This window comes from Acinonyx jubatus, chromosome E1 (genome assembly GCF_027475565.1).
Source record: "Acinonyx jubatus isolate Ajub_Pintada_27869175 chromosome E1, VMU_Ajub_asm_v1.0, whole genome shotgun sequence".
Lineage (NCBI taxonomy): Eukaryota > Metazoa > Chordata > Mammalia > Carnivora > Felidae > Acinonyx > Acinonyx jubatus.
Genome location: NC_069397.1, coordinates 15,920,502 through 15,931,728, shown reverse-complemented (window position 1 = coordinate 15,931,728; position 11,227 = coordinate 15,920,502). Strand labels below are relative to the sequence as shown.

The 11,227-nt window shown below is 48.4% G+C and overlaps 1 non-coding gene across 1 annotated transcript; it reads left to right on the top strand.

Moving 5' to 3' along the window:
* Positions 1–378: 378 nt before the first annotated feature.
* Positions 379–482, top strand: LOC113592768 (U6 spliceosomal RNA). Its single transcript, XR_003412726.1, has one exon. It is a non-coding gene; the product is annotated as a U6 spliceosomal RNA (small nuclear RNA).
* The last annotated feature ends 10,745 nt before the right edge of the window (positions 483–11,227 follow it).

The window sequence follows — 11,227 nt, the reverse complement described above, 5'->3', positions numbered from 1 at the left end:
ACAGAATAGAAAATAGGTGATTGCCATGGACCAGGAGGAGGGGGCAATATGGAGTTAGTGTTCAATTGATACAGAGTTTTAGCTTGGCAAGATGAAAGGAGTTCTGGAGATGGACGGTGGTGATGGTTGTACAAAAGTATGAATGTTCTTACTGAACTGTACCCTTAAAAATGCATAAGGTGGATGACACCTGGGTGGCTCAGTCAGTGGAGCGTCCGACTCTTGATCTCAGCTCAGATCATGATCCCAGGGATGTGGGCTCGCGCCCCACATCAGGCTCTCTACTGAGTGTGGAGTCTGCTTAAGATTCTCTCTCTCTCTCTCTCTCTCTCTCTCTCTCTCTCTCTCTGGAAAATAAATAAAAAATGAGTAAGATGGGTGCTTACTTTGGCAGTGCAGGGACTAAAATTGGAATTAAGAGAAGATTAGCATGGCCCCTGTGCAAGAATAACATGCAAATTCTTTTTTTGTTTCCATTTTTTCTTTAAATGAGTAAGAGAGGCACCTGGATAGCTAAGCTGGTTAAGCATCCAACTCTTGATATCAGCTCAGGTCATGATCTCACAGTTCATGAGCTCGAGCCCTGCATCAGGCTCTGCACTGACAGTGTGGAGCCTGCTTGGGATTCTTTCTTTCCCTCTCTCTGCCCCTCCCCCACTCATGCTGTCTCAAAATAAGTAAACTTTTAAAAAAATGAATAGTAAGTTTTATGTTATGTGTATTTTACCACAATTAAAAATGAAGAATAAACACTGTGAACTTAAAACTGAAAGGGGCGCCTGGGTGGCTCAGTCGGTTAAGCGGCCGACTTCGGTTCAGGTCGTGATCTTGCGGTCCGTGAGTTCGAGCCCCACGTCGGGCTCTGTGCTGACAGCTCAGAGCCTGGAGCCTGCTTCGGATTCTGTGTCTCCCTCTCTCTGACCCTTCCCCGTTCATGCTCTGTCTCTCTCTGTCTCAAAAATAAATAAATATTGAAAAAAAAAAAAAAACTGAGGGGAGATTCTCTGCTGTCAGGGTAGAAGCCAAAGATGTCATTTTTATTCCCTCATGTTCATGGCTGTGTGTAATAACAATAATTTAATTTTAACACTTGCAAAACTTTGTTTTCTCATCTGTAAAATGGGAAAACTAATTCCTACTTAAAATAAATTGTCACTGGGAACAAATGAGATAGTATATGCGAAAAAGTAAGTGGTACCTAGTAGATGTTCAGTAAATGTCAATTGACTGATTTGTTCTTGTAAAACAGCTTTTGGGAGTGGAATAGAGGATCTCATGATTTTTCCCCAGGTAATTGGCATTAAGAATGAGACTGAGGGAGGGGCGCCTGGGTGGCTCAGTCAGTTAAGCGTCCCACTTAGGCTCAGGTCATGAACTTGCAGTTTGTGAGTTCAAGCCCTGAGTCAGGCTCTGTGCACACAGCTCAGAGCCTGGAGCCTGCCTCAGATTGTCTTCCTCACTCTCTGCCCCTCCCCACCTTCTCTCAAAAGTAAATAAACATTTAAAAAAAATTTTTTGTTTTAATGAGACTGGGGGGCTCCTGGGTGGCCCAGTAGAGGTTAAGCTCTGACTCCAGCTCAGGTCATGATCTTACAGTTTGTGAGTTTGAGCTCCGCATCGGGCTCTCTGCTATCAGCACAGAGCCGACTTCACATCCTCTGCCTCCCTCTCTCTCTCTGCCCCTCCCCCTGCTCTCTCTCAAAAATGGACAAACATTTTTTAAAAATGAGATGGAAGTTTTTGGTGAAAATGAAAATCTGCAGTTCACTATTTAACTCAGGGTAACTCTACCCTCTGTTAGCCATCTGTAAAGAGGGTGACTTCTTCATGTCTGTTCTCTCCAGTCACATGCCCGTGTCCCCAGATGGAGGGTTTTCTTAATTTCTGCCTCACTGAATTCCTCCTTTGAGGAGGAAGGAGGCTCAAGGGAGGTGGTTTTCCTTCCCTGCAGAACCAAGTATCCTGAGAATGAGTCTCCAGGGCTCAGCTTCCCCCGGCCACACCCCCTCCCCACCTCCCCAAGCCCCTGATGTGCCCTGGGGAAATGCTTCTGAGCAAGGAAAGCATCCTGGGGCAAGGGACTCTCTGAGAACTACAGCCCACGTTGTGCTGGGGGGGGGGGGCGGGGGGGCGGCATGGGTTTCTCAAGGAGGCTCCTTGGCGGGCAAGACTTTGCCCTTGATGTGGGTGGACCAGCCAAGCTACCCCTGGTGCCAGAACAGGGCTGGAGGAAACTCCCCAGAAACCCCAGAAACACAAGCAGCAATGCAGAGACAAAACGCTAAGGCCTCTCGTTAAAATGACGACTTAGTCTGTGAAGTAAAATCCAGACCAGATCTAGTATTCTGGCTTTGTAAATGCTGATGGCTGTAGGTGACCAGCAAGAATGCTGACAGCATCGGGAGGAGGCAGCTGGAAAGAGCACGGATTTGGAGAACAGAAAGACCTACGTGGGATTTTAAACTACAAACTGTCAGAAGCTGTTCTGGCGGATCACCGTTGTAAACTGTCGCTGGTGGGAGACAGCAGGTGCAAAAGTCATCTCAAAAGCCACTCTGAGATGTTTTTTGGTGTGGAAAGCAAAGACCCAGAGAGGTGTGGAAATTTATTTATTTATTTTCGGAAGTTTATTTATTTATTTTGAGAGAGAGAGGAGAGAGAGAATCCTGAGCCTGATGTGAGGCTCGAACCCATGAACCATGAGACCATGACCCGAGCTGAAACCGAGTCGGACGCTCAACCGACTGAGCCACTCAGGTGTCCAAAATTTATTTTAATTAACAAGTACAACTGATAGATTTATTTTGAAGTGGTGAGTATATACAGACGGTGAAGTATTAATCATCTCCTTCCTTAACCAAAATTTCTCACAGTTCTCTAAAATGTGTTTTGCAAACCTATAGCTTTCCATTTCAGATGGATAAAGGCAACCATACATTAAACCAGCCTGATGGCAAGAGAAATCTTTTCTGGCATTGAGGGAGAACAAAGGTCGCCAAATTTTAAATTCCCAAATCTCTGCTTCAGTTAATTAATCAGCTAACCACACCTCTTTGTCGGATCCAATCTTGTGAAACCCATCTTATTATCAGCACAGACTAAGTCTTTTGATGGAACAGTATTCGAATGAAAAGGACATTGAGGTCCCCGAGATGTGCTTCAGAGCTTTTAAGTTAAAAGCTGCCTAAAAATGTAACTCATACCTCTGATTTGATATGTTTTTTTCTAAAAGATGAAGCTTTTATTATGGTTCTAGACCTGACTCCACTGCTGTCCAGCTGCAAGACCTTGAGCAAGTTCAATTAGCCTCAGATTTCTGTACAAACAACCCCGAAGAGTTAGGAGATGTCCCTGCATGGGGCAGATGTGTGACTCTGACATCACAGTCATTAGATGGCCTGTTCCTTTCCCTGTCCAGAGCCGCCCTCTCTCCTGCCATCCACCACAACTGCATGAAGCACATAAAGAAATTGGCATACAAAATAACACGAACTGGGTGATCACAACTGAGTGAAAATCTACACATTGCCCTGAATTCATTCATTCATCAGATATGCAATGAAGCACCTCCCACGTGCCCAGCCTTTTCCTGGGCCCTGGGCATTAGCTGTTTACAAGATAGACTTAAGACAGCCTCTTCCTTGGACTTCTGTGCAACTCAACTTGTATACATTGTGTCCACACAACCAACCAAACAAAAGCCCAATGGCAAATGCTTAGAAAGAAAGAAAAAGAAAGAAAGAAAAGAAAGAAAGAAAGAAAGAAAGAAAGAAAGAAGAAAGAAAGACAGACATAGGGGCACCTGGGTGGCTCAGTCAGTTAAGCATCCAACCCTTGATTTCAGCTCAGATCATGCATGATCTCACAATTCATGGGATTGAGCCCCATGTCAGGCTCTGCACTGGGTGTGGAGCCTGCTTAAGATTCTCTCTCCCTCTGTCCCTCCCCCACTTGCCCTCTTCCTCTTTCAAAATCAAAGAGAGACATTTAAGATTGTGGTGGGGGAGAAGTAGACAGTAAACAAGCGAACAAATAAATGAACAAGATGAATTCAGAGGCTGATAAGTGCTGTACTGAAAATAAGGCTGCTGAATGTGAAAGAGAGTGAATAGAGCAATTCAGGGACATTTTTGTCTTGTTCATTACACTTTTTGCATTTTCCAAGTTTGCCACAATGAAGTATTAATTTTGTAATCAGAACAAAATGAAGGAGGGAAGAAACCACTCCACACTGTGGGAAGTCACCCAGAGGGAGCACAAGGGGGCCCGTACACACCCAGCAGTGGAAGGGGGGTGCTGGTAAGAGGGCTTTTTCCCTGTGTCCCTCCCCTGTTTTTCTGTCATCATTATAACTAAACCTGCTGCACAGGGAGCCCAAGTCGGTCTCCTCGGTGTGTGTTTACCTCCTGCCTGTTTAACCAGCTCAAGAGCAGCTCCCAAGGGCCATGATCAAAACATGAGTTCATCGCTCTTGGTTCCTCTGGGAGGGCGAGCTGGCTCAACCTGGAACCAGGTGTCTCCCTCTCGGGGGAATGTCCTGAGACCCTAGAGGGAGCCTGGCCTGGGACTTCCCTCAGCTTCCCAAAGCCTCCAACAAATTGAATGGGTTTGGGGAGAGCTGTGAGGTGGTTTGAGGGGCATGAGAAAACCACACAGGTCCATCCAAGTTGAATCCCATTACATGGACTTTCCAGCATCCAATTTGTCCCTTATGTGGACATCTTGCTACAGCCACAGGCCCTTAGAAAGTTTAGCAGATACAGGAAGGGACTCTGAGCTCAGTAGGGGAAGGAGGATGCACCAGAGGTATCTGCCTCCAGCTGGAGTAATGGGAGGGCAGGGTCCCAGCAAAGGGAAACTGGGGCAGGGGCTGAGAGAAGATCTGAGACAAGAGCCAGACCGAAGCATCCAGTTCTAGGGCGATGGCCAAGAGCAAGAATTGAATCCAAAGCAAAGGTCGGAAGAAGTGAACGCTGGGGAGGTCCCTGGAGGCGATGCCTATGCCAAGAGAGCGAGGTTTTCTGGAGATCCGCCCAGTCAGGCCAAGGAGAGAGAGAGCTTCTAGGGGCTTCCAGCCCCTCTGAAAACACCCACTCCATCCCACCCATGTTGTGCCAGTTTTGTGTGTCCTTCCAGTCAGGAGAGGCTGGCATGTGTGAGGAGGCAGTTTTGAGGGAAATTGAAAGTGGCTGCTGCTTAAATCTCTGCCAGGTCCAGCTACAGCACAGAGAGCCCTTAGCTGAGCTCTGCTACTATGAAGCAGCTCGCTGTGTATTCAGAACAAATTCCTTCTTGGAAGCCTGGAAGAAAAATGCTCAGGTATTCACATTGATTGCTTCAGCTAATGGATTATGGCGCAGATTTTTCCTCCCTCCCACATTCCTGTTTTTTAAAAATTAAACTATACATTGTGAAAGTAATACAGAAATAAGTGCTTATTGTAAGATGTTGAGGGTACAAGGTATATGGCATAAAAACTGAGAGGCTGCCTTTGTCCCCTCCCCAGGGTCACCCCCACCCCCACCCCAAGGGTGACTGCTGACTTCAGTTTGGTGAACATAACTTGTATTGCTTTAATGTTAAAAAAAAAAAATGTTAAAGAATGAAGATCGCACGGGCCGGGAAGCACCAAGTTCTTGTGGAGAAGGGTTGCTTACAGCATTCATGGAGCCTGAGAGGCCCTTGGGACACTGGTCCTTGCGACACGCATGGCCCTCCTGCACACTGCGCCCCTGGGAGGGTCCCAAGAAGACCAGATCTCCTCTCACCCAGAAACCTCATCCTCTTACAGGCAACTGTGCAAAAGGGGATCCTTGTTAAAACGTCCTTGAGGAGCCTACAATTCAAAGCACGTTAAGAAACACATAGAAGAAAATTCTCCATCCAATGAAAACAAGCGGGGAAACTCTGGAGACATGCAGGACACTGAGGCGAGAATGTGGGCCGATCGACCCCCCAGCCACCCACCTTTCCAGCTCCTCACTACTTCCTGTCTCCCACTTTGCCCCAATGGGAGAAAGAGGCTTCTGGCTGAGGGTCCTGGTAGCCTGGTGGTGCCGGGAGCCATGAAGAAAGTCAAAGCAGCTTAGAGGCCCATCCATCATTGCCAGGGGTCCCGCAACAGTCAGGTCTGGTCAGCCTCAGCACTGCAGGCTCCCAGCCACCTGGCCTTGGGGGCTTCCTCGTGTAGCCCCACCTGTCAGCATCTTGCCTCTTCCCAGACCTTCTGGTTGCCATGGCGACCAGCCACCTGCCCCAGTGGGGAGGCGGGGCTCTTCCCCCAGGCTCCAAGTAGCAGTGAAATCCAGGAGGTTCAGTAGCAACAGCTGCTCCTGGAGCACTTTTTGGACTTTGCTCCCCTAGTGCTTAAGCCCTCTTGTTAAATTATAGGCAGGAAAAGAAAGAGGAGAGAAAAACCGGGCCCCTAAGTGCCCAGCAATGGGAGAAAAGATAAGCAAATAAATAATAAGTGATGGTTTATACATATTATATAGCCACTAAAAAGGATGTTCACAGAGTCTTTAATAACGTAGGGAATTGCTCGGCTCTGCAAATCTAAAGTAGGTTTGCAAGAAAATGCTCCTCAAAGAAAGGGCTTGGCAGTGCATTAATTTTAGGAAATACCACATCTCAGTCCTCTCTTGGAGATTCAGGTTGCATGTCGGCAAATTCAAGGCGCTGAGAAGTCTTCTAGTCAAGCACCTGTATTTAACCTTATTTAATTCAGTGTTTTCCTCATTTACTTGATAATAGAGCCCTCTTCTGTAGACCCCCTTTCCCAGCCACAGGGCGGAGGCCTGTCACCCTGGTTGCCTCATTGTCTCCCTACTGGTGGTGACTGTGTCTCTAGCAGAGCGTTGGCTCCCCACCCCTCCCTGGAGGCCCCAAGAGCTCTTTGATGTAGAGGTTGCGTTTCCTCCCTCCCCTTCTCACCCCCAGTTCCCACCCCACGGCCTGGCACCCGGCAGTTTGTGGTAACGCCTTTTGGAATTAGAGTCCATGTTCATTTCCAATGTAGATACTGATGATCTGACTTTTCCCTCCTTCTTATGATGGGTTTTATCATCATAGGATGAGCAAGCAATCATCTGCTCCACTGTCACTAATTTACCTACAATAGGGGAGTAATCACCTACCAGGAAGGAGCCAGGTTCACTAACCGGCCTCCTGACATTGCTGTGTGGTGAGCCCAGCACTTTCTCACCTGGATCTTGGCCCATGCCAAAAAAAAAAAAAAAAAAAAAGCTATTCTGTGCCATAGAAAGTCATATATCAAGTGGGTTTAGAGCAAGGGTGGGCAGACCGGCCCATGGGGCAGTTCCAGTCCACTACATGTTTCTTATAAATAAAGTTTTATTTATTTCTGTATTATCTATGGCTCCTTTAGGGCTACTATCTGGCCCCTTACAGAAAAAGTTTGCCAATCCCCAGTTTAGAGGATCTCTCAAGTTTTATTTATGATTTGTCTTGGGTAATAAGGAAAGGAAAAGTATCAAGTCTGACGGAATATTGGAAATATTGTTTCAAAGCAAGAAAAAAGCAACTTGCACTCCTCAGTAATTACTAACTGCACAGAGTAGTAGTGATAATAATAATAATAATAAGGCTGGTTTTCATGTCGTTCATCTCAGCTCTTTGCTTTGTGAAAAGCAGTTGAGCAATAAGAAGTAAGCATCTGCTTCTAATGCAGCAACTTGAAGAGTAGCTATAGCCCAGTGAGAAGGAAGGCCCTGCTTCGGGGGAGGCGGCGGAGTTAGGGCCAGGCTCCATTTAAGACAGAAGCGAGAAACAACAAACTTCTTCAAGGATGAAGTCCTGGGGCTCAGGTCAAGGTTTCACGGTTCATGAGTTTGAGCCCCGCACTGGGCTCTGTGCTGTGGGATTCTCTGGCTCCCTCTCTCTCTGCCCCTCCCCAACTCATTCTTTCTCTCTCAAAATAAATAAATAGACTTCAAAAAATAAAAAATAAAAATGGCTGGAGTCCTGGACACAGGCAGCAGCTCCCAGAGCTCCCAGATCTCCTGTGATCAATCTGGTCCTCCCCCACCTGTCTGCTTCCACCCCTCCCAGGCTGTTCAACAGCATGATGTCCTCTGTGACCACCCCAGACCTCTGGGTCTTTGCTCAGGCTGTTCCCCTCCTGGGACACCCTTCCCCACCCTCCCTTCTTCCCATGCCAGCACTCAGCTCAGCCCAGAGCTCAGCTCCTCGGTGAGCCCTCTGACCCTCCTCAGCGCTGCCCTCAGCGGTTCCCTTTGCTTCCTGCCATCTTCACACAACTCAGATTCTGTCTACCCTGCAGGTCTCTCTACCTTCCTAGGCCGCAAGCAGCTTGTGAGCAGAGACCACGCGCTCTTTGCTCCTGTACGTGTGCTCGTGTAACTAGGAAAAACAGCGCAGTGTAGTTGTATTACTTTGACATATTAACCATATTTCCCCCCTTTTCTTATATTTCTTTGAATCCTCATTTCCTCCATCCACTCCTATTTTTCATCTCACGGTAGGAAATACCCAGGAAAAAGCAGGAAGGAAAAGGAGCCAGTTCTTGGCTTTTGTGTTTCAAAAGCCTGGTCTTTTGAAAGAACGAAAGGCTTAAGAAATGGATTTGGAAGAATAAATGTAACATGAGTCAGAGCAGGGCTCCTACCCCGAGAATCTCTGGTCTGAAGGGAAGTGAGAAAGGCAGATTGGGGCCCTGTTTGCCAGTTTCTCCCAAGTTGAGTGTCCATGGACATAGTGGCAGTGACGGGGACACACAATGCAATTCTCAGGTGGGTGTATAAGATCCAAGAACAGAGGGGCTCTGAGCAGCTTTCTCCGATTGGGCAGATGGAAGGAGAACAGGACGCCAGAGAAGACAAACACTTGCCCAGGGGATCTGGGCAGGCAGCCCGTGGGCAGCCTGACAGAACTTCTGCAGCCCCCTTTCCTCCTTGCTAGCCAGAATAGCTGGAGCAGTGGCAGCCATTCTGTGACCAGTATTAGGTGGAAGGCATGAGGACAAAGACTTGAGATTAAGATGCTGAAGCAAGAAGACTGAAGGCACCTGGGTGATGAACCGTGGGGGCACTGTCCCTCCCTGAGGTTGCCTACCTCTGGACTTCTTGTTAAATGAGAAAAAAAGAACCCTATCTTGTGCACACAGGTGTTCAGAGGGCCTCGACCAAAAACACTTCCTTTTCTTAAAATTTTTTTTAAGTTTATTTATTTTGAGAGAGAGAGCACAAGCAGGGGAGACGGACAGAGGGAGAGAGAGAGAGAAAGAGAGAGAATCCCAAGAAGACTCTGCATTGTCAGCACAGAGCCCGACTTGGGGCTCTAACCCACAAACCATGAGATCATGACCTGAGCCAAAACCAAGAGTCAGACGCTTAACCGACTGTGCCAGCCAGGCACCCCTCAACCAAAAGCACTTGTAAATGGGTTCAGTGAGGAGACAATGGAACCATCTCTAGACATGTGAGAGGGCAGAGGAACAGAGGAGCAAGCGCTGAGGCTGAACACGGCAACTGAAGTTTGCCTCCACAGCCATCTGCAGGGACTAAGGACAGCGGAATGAGGACCAGATTGTTGCCACCCCTGTCCCCAATGCCTCGGCCTGCTGTCATCCCCAGGGAAAGGGGAGAGATATCTGAACTGACCAAGCTTAAGTTTCTGCCACCAGGCCAAATGGGGCAAAAGAGAAATTATGTTTCTTGCACACCTGAGTTTGGCCTGAGATTATAGGCCGTACATTACCCTTCATAGTATGTGTTAGGGGCACCCACGATCTCACAGTTTGTGAGATCGAGCCCCGCATCAGGCTCTGTGCTCATAGCACAGAGCCTGCCTGGGATTCTCTCTCCCTCTCTCAGCCCCTCCGTCTCCCCCCCACCTCTATCTCCATCTCTCTCAAAATAAACATTTAAAACTTAATAAATAAAAATAAATAAATATGTGTTAAATGGAACCAGTGAATAGAACTGAGCCCGAGATCCACAACATCAGGGATGAGCTGGTCGATGGACTCCAATTCCTGCCGCCCCTGAGACCATAGTTTGGAGAAGTCTGGTCAGAGAGGATAAATCCCTAGAAGGATCCTGAATAATTCTTTCGATGCTCTCCTCTACACATGCACCTCCTGCCCTCCGCTGCCTGCCCCACCCCCCTGAGGCTCAGACTGCACCCCACCCCAAGCAGGCTTCTCCATCATCCTGACTCACCCCTTCCCAGCTGGTACCCTCAGCCCTTCCCCAAGACCTTGACAGCAGTGAAAGGAGCCACCTTTTATTGTAAATATAGCATCAACAACAATAAGGGCTATTGTTCCCTGAGCAAGATTACATCCGGGACCTTCTCAGGCATAACAATGGCATGGTGATCCAGCTAATCAGAGAGGATAAAGGGCTCAGTGTGTAAACTCAGGCCCAGTGGAGTCCCAGGTGAGCAGAAGCATGGCCAGGGTGGATCATCTGGCTCTTGGGGCTGTGGGCAGCTCTGTACCCAGTTAGGCCAGATTCAGGGCCACCCCAAATGTGCAGGGCTTTTTCTGGGCCTACCCATGGGCAGGAGGAGAAACTTGAGATTCAGCAGGGCCTCCCAGGAAGCCCATTAAGCAAAGAGGAGTACCCCCCCCCCCCTCCACCTCAACATGGAGGTGAGAGGAGCCTGGATGCCTCCAATTTGCACTTCTCAGTGCTTCCTTCCCCTGATGAATTATTCATGTCCATGGCCAGGCAGCAGATCAATAATGCAGGAGGCAGAAGCCCTGGCAGGGCCCATCTTCCAGCTGACCGGCTCTGCCCCAGGATCCAGGGAGGAACTCTCCACAGCCCTCCCTCGATGGGGTGGTGTGGGCCTCTGTGCTTGGGTCGCTGAAATCCTTCATGGAAATCCAGCTGTCCCCAGGGCTCCAGGCTGGGGAGCTGGGCTGCAAACATACCCAGGAAGGTGGCCTTTTTTTTTTTTTTTTTTTTTTTTACAATTTCCATACCTCGTCTGCCTGGAGGGGCCCGTGTGTCCCTCAACACAAAGGAACCATGTGGACCGGTCCAGCCCTGGGAGTAGGAATTCCTCTCACAGGATGAGGGTGCAAGAGACATCCCCCACTCTTCCTCCAGGGCCCAGAGTCTGGCAGGTAGAGACCCAGGAGAGCCAGAGAGTTCATTCTGGTTGCAAGTAGAAACTTCCATCCAAGCAGCAGCTTCAAGACACCTGTTTGACTTTCTCTGGTCCCTAGCAGGTTCCA